Genomic DNA, 8,375 nt, shown 5'->3' on the forward strand with positions numbered 1-8,375 from the left:
CACCATCGGAAGGTGGGGCGAAAACCATTTGTATCCCATATTGGGCTTATAATTGGTAAATGGAGTGGTAGGAAACCACTTCCAATCATACCACCAAGGTTGAACAGACTGAATCCCTACTTTATGAAGTAAGTGCATAGGGATGGAAGACAACAGAAGCTCATAAGTCTGGCAATCGGCACGTACAAGGCGGTATTGAACTTGCATATCCTCCCAAGACCTGAAATTCATGGTGAATCTTGAAAAAATGTCCTTGGTAGTGCAAATGCCACGTTTATAGAAACGCAAAGCATTGGCACCTTGAGTCTTGGCAAGAGGAATACCCTGGAAGGCAAACAGGGGAGACCACCAAATGTTCTATTTATTTTCAAGAATGATTCATTTGTGTGATTCATTGACAAAGAAGACCAAAGTATTCGAGGGGACATTTATTTTGGTTGTTCTTGTGCTCAGTTGTCAAAGCGAGCAGTCTTCTTGCCAGGCAAATCCTTTCTCTGGTTTAAGAAAAATGAATCTGCCTTCAAAAACCCTTGAAAATTTAAATGATAAGCATTTTAGAATCAGGGCTTCTCTCAAGGAACCCAGGAATGAGAAGAATCGTGGCACAGACGACAATTATCACGACAGGGACTGGGACAGAAACAATTGTCATGACAGATACAGAAAAATGAGGAGATCTGAAAATGTGGGTGAGAATTGGCAGCCCAAGATTCACAGAGGTCGCAACAGCGACATGCTTGAAGAAAAATATGGTTATGACAAATCAAGGTCTCACAAGGAGACAGCTGATAAAATTAAACACAAATTTAGTGACAAAGCAGCTTCTGGGAACAAGAGGAAAAGAGAGGCAGTGGAACTGGAAATTGCTGGTGTTACCTCTCCATCTCAGAATGGGAATGGGAAGGGTCTAGGAAGAATTGGGGTAATTACATTCCCCCATTCAAGCTGGCTCGACTGGTGAAAGATGAGCAAGACAAGAGTAGTGTGGAATACCAGCGCATGACATGGGATGCCCTTCGGAAGAGCATCAATGGGTTAGTAAACAAGGTAAATGCATCCAACATCAAGAATATCATTCCGGAGTTGTTTGCAGAGAATATCATCTGCGGAAGGGGTCTATTTTGTAGGTCTTGCATGAAATCCCAAATGGCATCCCCTGCATTGACAGATGTTTTTGCTGCCTTGCTTGCTGTGGTAAATACGAAGTATCCAGAACTTGGCAATCTGCTGTTGCGGAGAATTATTTTGCAGGTCAAGAAGGCTTACAAACGCAATGACAAGCAAATGTTCATATCAGCAGCAAAATTCATAGCACATTTAGTGAATCAACAAGTTGCACATGAGATTATTTCCTTGGAAGTTCTTACCCTCTTACTAGAGAATCCTACAGATGATAGCAAGACCTTTCCCCCGAAGGTCTCTATGGAATTTTTGAAAGACCTAGAGGCATTCTCCATGAGGGGGAAATTGACAAACGAGTGCAGTTTTTAATTGAAGGTCTTTTTGCAATTCGTAAAGCTAAGTTCGAGGGTCATCCAGCTGTGCGTGCAGAATTGGACCTTGTAGAGCAAGAAGATCAGGTAACGCATGAAGTTTTCCTAGAAGAGGAACTCAATCAGGAACCCAGTTTGGATGTTTTCAAGCCAGATCCTGAGTTTTTAGAGCATGAGGCAGCATATGAAAAACTGAAGAAAGATATTCTCGGAGATGCTTCTTCCGAGGAAGCGGAACGAAAGAATGATTCAGATGACGTTGAGGAGGAAGATGAAGAAACACTGCGAATACAGGACAAGACAGAGACAGACTTGGTCAAAAGACACAATTTACTTGACAATTATGTCAAGTGTTGATTTTGAGGAAGTCGGTCATAAGCTACTAAAGATCAAGCTTGAACCTGGTCAAGAGATGGAGTTACGCATCATGCTCTTAGAATGCTGCAGTCAAGAGAGAACATACCTCCGTTATTATGGACTTCTTGTGCAAAAATTCTATATGATCAATAAAATTTATCAGGAATGTTTTGATAAGTGTTTTCTACAACAGTATTCTATGATACACAGGTTAGAGACTAACAAGCTATGCCATGTTGCAAAGTTTTTTGCTCACTTGCTTGGTACAAATGACATTTCGTGGCATTCTCTTGCCTATATACGGCTGATAGAGGAAGATACTACTTCCTCTTCCCGTATTTTTATAAAGATTCTCTTCCAGGAGCTGGCAGAACAGCTGGGTATAATGCTGCTTGAAGAAAAATTGAATGATACAACACTGCAAGAGTCTTTGGATTCAATTTTCCCAAAGAACAGTTTCAAGAATTCTCGGTTTGCTATCAATTTCTTTACTTCCATTGGTCTTGGCGGTATCACTGAGAGTTTACGTCAGTATTTGAAGAATTTCCCAAAGCTTATAATGCAGCAGCAAAATTCATAACCCGCGTCAGATGAATCTACCTTTAATGATGATTCTTCTAGTTTATCAGACTTAGTTTTTGGGTGTGAAATCTACAGCGAGGAGTAAGGAGCCACCAAGAAAGAAAAGTTAGTCAAAGGATGAATAGTTTTTTGTTTTGAGGCTCTTTTTGAGCTTACAGTTGTAAATTCCTACATCTGGGCTTTCAATAGCTTTTATCAGTTACTTATTTTCAAAAATGATTAAGTATAGTTGACATTATTGTTGATGACACTTATTAATGGCCCAAATGGTTAATCTCTTGTTGAACTGTCTATGAGTTTGGTTTAGAAGGTGATTCAACATGATGCACTGTTTTTTTGAAGTTGGATTTCTAGGTATTTAGCAATATAGATGAATACATAATCTCCTGGCAGGCATAAATATATGTCCTTTCTCATCATTTGTTTAGACTGTTTTGTAGTGTCCAATTTCCTGGATAAAACATTTTCTCAATTGTACCTGTATACTGTAAAATTGACACACGGTTCTGATCACTTTTAAAAGTTTAATATTTTGTTGGCATGCTTGCAGCCTTGATTTTGGTTTTAGAAGTGTGCTCAAGGAATTAATCATTGTAGTATATTTCACATTAAAATGAAACTAATAAAATTTACAGATAAATGTAATCGCATTATGATTTCTTGGTTCATGCACACAACAATATCTGTATCTATTTTTCCTATGACTTAACTAATTCTTGCAGGAAATGATTGGAAATTCCTGCGTACACACTTTTGCTTTTTGCACTTGATAGCTTGAGAGTCATCCTCTCTGGCTTCTTGGCCACAATAAAGTGCATGGAATTATTGCAAGAGAAGATTTATAAATTAGAAACAGATTGTCATCCTCTCATGTGTCTGTACATGAATATTTTGAATTTTGTAAAGTAACGAACAAGCTTGGCATGTTTTTGAACTAGTACCTGAGTTTATGAAAGAAATGGCCATTGATGTTTAGTTCTACTCTATACACAGACCATGCAAAAGAAAAAGCAGCATAGAATCATAGGCAGCATGATGAGGACTCTATGATCCAAGCATTGAAGTGTTACCATAATACTAGTTGCAACTGTGTAGAAACAATGGTAAGAGCTGTATGAAAAGCAGTATTGTGCTACCATTGATGAAAATGCTGTCTTATCCTTCTTTATGGTTGCCTTCTGTCATCTACATATTGACACCAATTAAACACACTGGCTTTCCTGGGAGAAATGGTGATGAGAGTGACTGATGAAAGCATCATTTCTGGAAGACTGCGTGGAGAAAAGACCTCTTGTGGAGAGAATGTGTTGAGTCCGTGAAGTTAAATTGGAAAATTATTAGCTGATAGGTTTTTTCATTGGGGGCACAGCCCACTGGCTTTTGTCTTGCATTGCAAGCAACCTGCCATGGAATGGTGATTACCAGAGACACCGATGACAGCGGAAATAGAGATTTGTTTCTCACTGCTTCCAAATCTGATAGTTGCAGGCTGTTGTGGCAGACAGAAGAATATGTGGTGAAGACATCTTGCAGAGCCAAGGGGAAGAGATAAGAGGGAAGGCTTGGTTGCGTTCCGAAATACTGCCATAGGCATCTGCATAAAAGATTGGCGTGATTGGTGTCATCTTTGTTGCAGAGGATCATTTCCGCTTCAAAGGATCCGGCACTGCTTTCAGAGTGTTTGAACAGGTGTTTTTGAAACCCTTTTACTTGGTGTCTTCTTCCTCATGCCCCATCTTCTAGCTTGGCTTGTCTCATGCAAAATAGTTTGCACAAATATTGACTATTAACATTATGGCCTTCCACTGTCTTTGCAGGAAGTAAGGGGCCACTAGCAATTCAAGGGCTCTGTCCTTGCTGTGATGTCAAGCGATAGGTGCTATTCACTATTTCCCACAGAACACTCGTCATGGTTCTTCTGTTTTAACGTGAGTCTGGACCATTTGCCTACACACTTAAACAATTTAATTGCTTTTAAATATCAATGATCAACTTTCTTTCTCAATCGAGTTTCGTGCCCACCACTGTTCAAAGTTCAAACCATACCTTCTACCCTTAGCATCTTCTGCATATAATGAGAGACTCTGCCTCTTCAGGACGCCCACCACTTATATTGGATTCCACATACATTATGCTTTGATGGATGCTGGCAAGTCAAATAGACAAGGAATGATAAAACAAATTAGGGTCTACTTTTGCTAGGTTTTCAGATAAGCACAACAAATTAGAATAAATGATTCTTTTGTCTGCTGTTTTGTTCCCCCTTACCAGGGTTTCTCCCCTGTTTATTTGCATACCTAAGAAATCCAAAGTTGTTGTGATGTTTGATGCGTGCAACTGTCTGTGGGTAAGGACTATAATGGAATATAATGTGCCTCGACAAGGTCATTGAACCTAGCACTTCTGATGATCAATCTCAGGAATGAAGACCAAAGACCAAATAGCCTGGAGCTGGACCCTAAATGGACACAGTCAAGTCTTGAAGAGGCCGGGGGAGCACACCTTGGAATGAATGGAACTAGAACTGGCCCTACCTAGATTGCTCAGTTATATGAGACAGGGCAACCAAAGTTCATAATTACATTAGAACCTTTTTCCAAAAACTCTTACTCCACAAGTTTGGAAAAATTTGGCAAGTACTTGTCAGAAGTTCTACAAGACTTGGCTCGGAAATATAGTTGATTTGTTGATTGCTGGACACTTTTGGTGCACTTGTTTTGTGAGTTCCAGGGAAGCTTTAGAGGTATATTGTTACCATTGTTATTTACTTAATCACCAAATTTAAGAAACTAAAAGGTAACATTGAAAAGAATTCATCAGGATTTCAATGCTTTAAGAGTTTATTTGTGCCGCCTTAAAAAATGACAAATTTTTTCTTGTAGCCAATTTCCAAGTTTCTTCAGTAAGACACCTTGCGAGTTCGACGAAATGACGTTATTCCGTCATTAAGGTTGATACATTTATACAGCCACAATGCCAACTTCAGACTTGTAAGTGCTACAAACATAAGATGTGACAGGTAGGTTATTGGTGCTATTATTTATTTACAGACACTTCCCTCTGAGAAAAGGCTCGTGTTACTCCTGCAAAACTAACTGTAGACATTGATTTCCAGGGTAGTACAATAGTTTGACTTAATTCTGTGACATTTTCTTCTGCTTATTGTATTGTTATGTCATTGGGCTTATTGATGGTGCTCAGGCGCTTTGAAGCTACTGGAAGGAATCGGTTGTCTAATTGGGCACTGCCACAAATTAACATATGTAAATTGTGTAATTGCAAGAGTCCTTCTCTATGATATGTTTCACCATTCTTTCAAGTATTTTTAGGCAATACCAATAGAATAACTGCTCCAGACACATGCAAAACGTTCAGATTTTCTTCCTTCATCGTAAGCTTATCAATTTCATCAATATCAGTCAATTCCACCTGTAGATTCTGCCCCGATACATCTTAATTGTGTTTTCCCAAAAGTTTCTAAATCTTATAAACACACCAATTTCAATGCATACTCTGCAGTCATTACAATCCATGAAGCCTTAACATTCAAGAGGCATTTTGTCAAAGAAATGTTCCTTGCATTGTCCTTTCTTTGCAAGAATGTGTACCAGAAGGCTTCAAACTACTACATTGATGAAAAAAACCCTTTTCATTATAATATGATGGACATCAATATTTTACATCTCCCTCACGTCCATGACATGCTCAGGTGACTCTACTAGAAATTTGTCAGTACCATAAAATACATGTTCGATCACCATCACCAGGTACTAGATCTGTATCTCTGTCTGGTACACATTGGCAACATGAAACATAGTTATTATGAACATTAGGAATAATTGAAACAGATAGATTTCATTGCAGGCTGGAAGGTGGCTTCCATGCTTTTCAGCATATTCATATCCGCACTCCTTGCAATTGAAGAATCCAGACTTTTATTTTTTGTTGAAGCATTTTGTCAAACAGTTAATATGCCTTCTCTGCCTATGCAGATTTATGCAAGTCCACTTGTACAGTCTTCCCTTATACCTCTGAATTGTGCTTCCCCGAATCTTACAAACACACCAATATCAGTGCATATGCTGCAGTCACTACAACCATGAAATCCTAACATTCAAGAGGCAATTTTGTCAAACAGATGTTCCTTGCGTTGTCAATTTACAGGAATGTGTACCAGAGGCCTTCAGACTCTAGCATTGGTTGAAAGCACTGTCTGGGCATCACTTTCTTACATCTCCCTGGTGTATATGAAATGCTCAAGCGACCCTGCTGGAAATTAGTGTTTCCCAAAAATACATGTTTGATCGCCATTCCTGGGTACCAGATCAGTGGGCAGATTATGTGGGTAGCATTCAAAGTCAATATAAACTTTGTCACGTTTAGTAGAACGTCTATACCTGTTTCTGAATGCTCTAATCTTTTAGATTGTTGAAAGAAAACTTTTGGAGGACTCAATATAGCTATACTTTTTTCAGAACAATCTGTATGCAATCTGTGTCTGTGGAAGTTACTGCAACTCATCGATCTGTACTGCTATTTTACGTTCGTAAAGTTATAATTTGATTCCTTACTTATTGAGGTAGAGTGCCCTCCCTATCGATACGTTCCGACAGTTATTCATTGATATCCGAACGGTTACATTAATCCATCACTGGATAAATACATATTGCAGTTGTGACTTAATGTTTGTCTAGAATCCATGCGTGTACTACTTCTTGAAGAGAAAAACGCTGCAGTTGGCTCCACGTCTGTCGATTGAAATTTCCAAAACACGGCTGACATTAGAGTTGTTGCGAACAACATTGTGATAGGCTGTCATCCAGCAAGCATGTAAGAGAAATTTAATCTCAAGAAATATGTTGTACAATGTATATGTTTTGAGGGAGAATGTAACAAAGCTAACATGATCTCTGAAAATAGTTCTTCAACAATTGTGTAATATCCCAGTCAAAATAAGCTATATATTTAAAATATAAATGATTAGATAAACAAGAGTCACTTAGTGGCTTGTATTTGTCAGAAATTGTTAAAATTTAATAGTGACTAGTAATGATGTTAATTTGATATGATTTAATTTGAAATTTAAAAAAATCATTTTCATATATATTTAAATATGTGAAGAATAATAATTTCTAAAAAAAATTATCATATAAGTGTAATATTAGAATTCGTTTATTCTCTTTAGATTAAAAATAATTATCATTCAAACTACATATATCAAATAATAGTTTCTAACATAAAAATATTTTTGAATTTATAATATGTAACTATTATAGCCAAAAAATTATTTGATAAGTTTTATGAGTTTGATAAGTCTTATGTGTTTCATATTTTATATATTTCATCCTTAAATATAGGGTGGTGATTCTTCAAACAAAAGTAAAATATTTTTCATTATTTTTTTTCCTATTAGATATAAGAGTTTCAAAAAACAAAAAGGAACCAAATAGTCACCACGAATAACAACAAGAAGTCAAGCCTCACCACGGAAGAGTATCAGTTGTACATCAAGACAAAAAGAAGAGAAGATAGATCATCTAAGTAAGAACATCATAGTGAATATCCATCCAAGCAGTCCATCCTAAGCGACCCTCCATCCAAACGATACTTTTACATTCTTGAAATTGCGTCAACAAGAACAAATATTATTTTTTGGCATTTACGTTCTTTTTTATTTCTCTGTTTAGCGTAATACAAGCTTGCTCAAAAGCCTGCAAATAGTTTTTGCAGCTTAACTATAAGAATACTTATATTTTACTGGTTGAAGTAGGAAGAATTAATGACTTGATATGCACAAGTGATTGCAATAGTATGTGCCTCCGGCAAATACAATAATAAATAAATAATACAATATTTTATCTTATAACTTATAATAATTTTATTATAATTTATTTATTTTGGATATTGCATAATATATTAATATTAAAGTATAAGAATTAGATA

The 8,375-nt window shown here is 37.1% G+C and overlaps 1 pseudogene; it reads left to right on the forward strand.

Moving 5' to 3' along the window:
- The first annotated feature begins 373 nt into the window (after positions 1 to 373).
- On the forward strand, positions 374 to 2,954 carry LOC149559554 (pre-mRNA-splicing factor cwc22 pseudogene; annotated as a pseudogene).
- The last annotated feature ends 5,421 nt before the right edge of the window (positions 2,955 to 8,375 follow it).

Source organism: Cupressus sempervirens, chromosome 5, assembly GCF_028749045.1.
Source record: "Cupressus sempervirens isolate cs-2001-9-10 chromosome 5, ASM2874904v1, whole genome shotgun sequence".
In the NCBI taxonomy this organism is placed as follows: domain Eukaryota; kingdom Viridiplantae; phylum Streptophyta; class Pinopsida; order Cupressales; family Cupressaceae; genus Cupressus; species Cupressus sempervirens.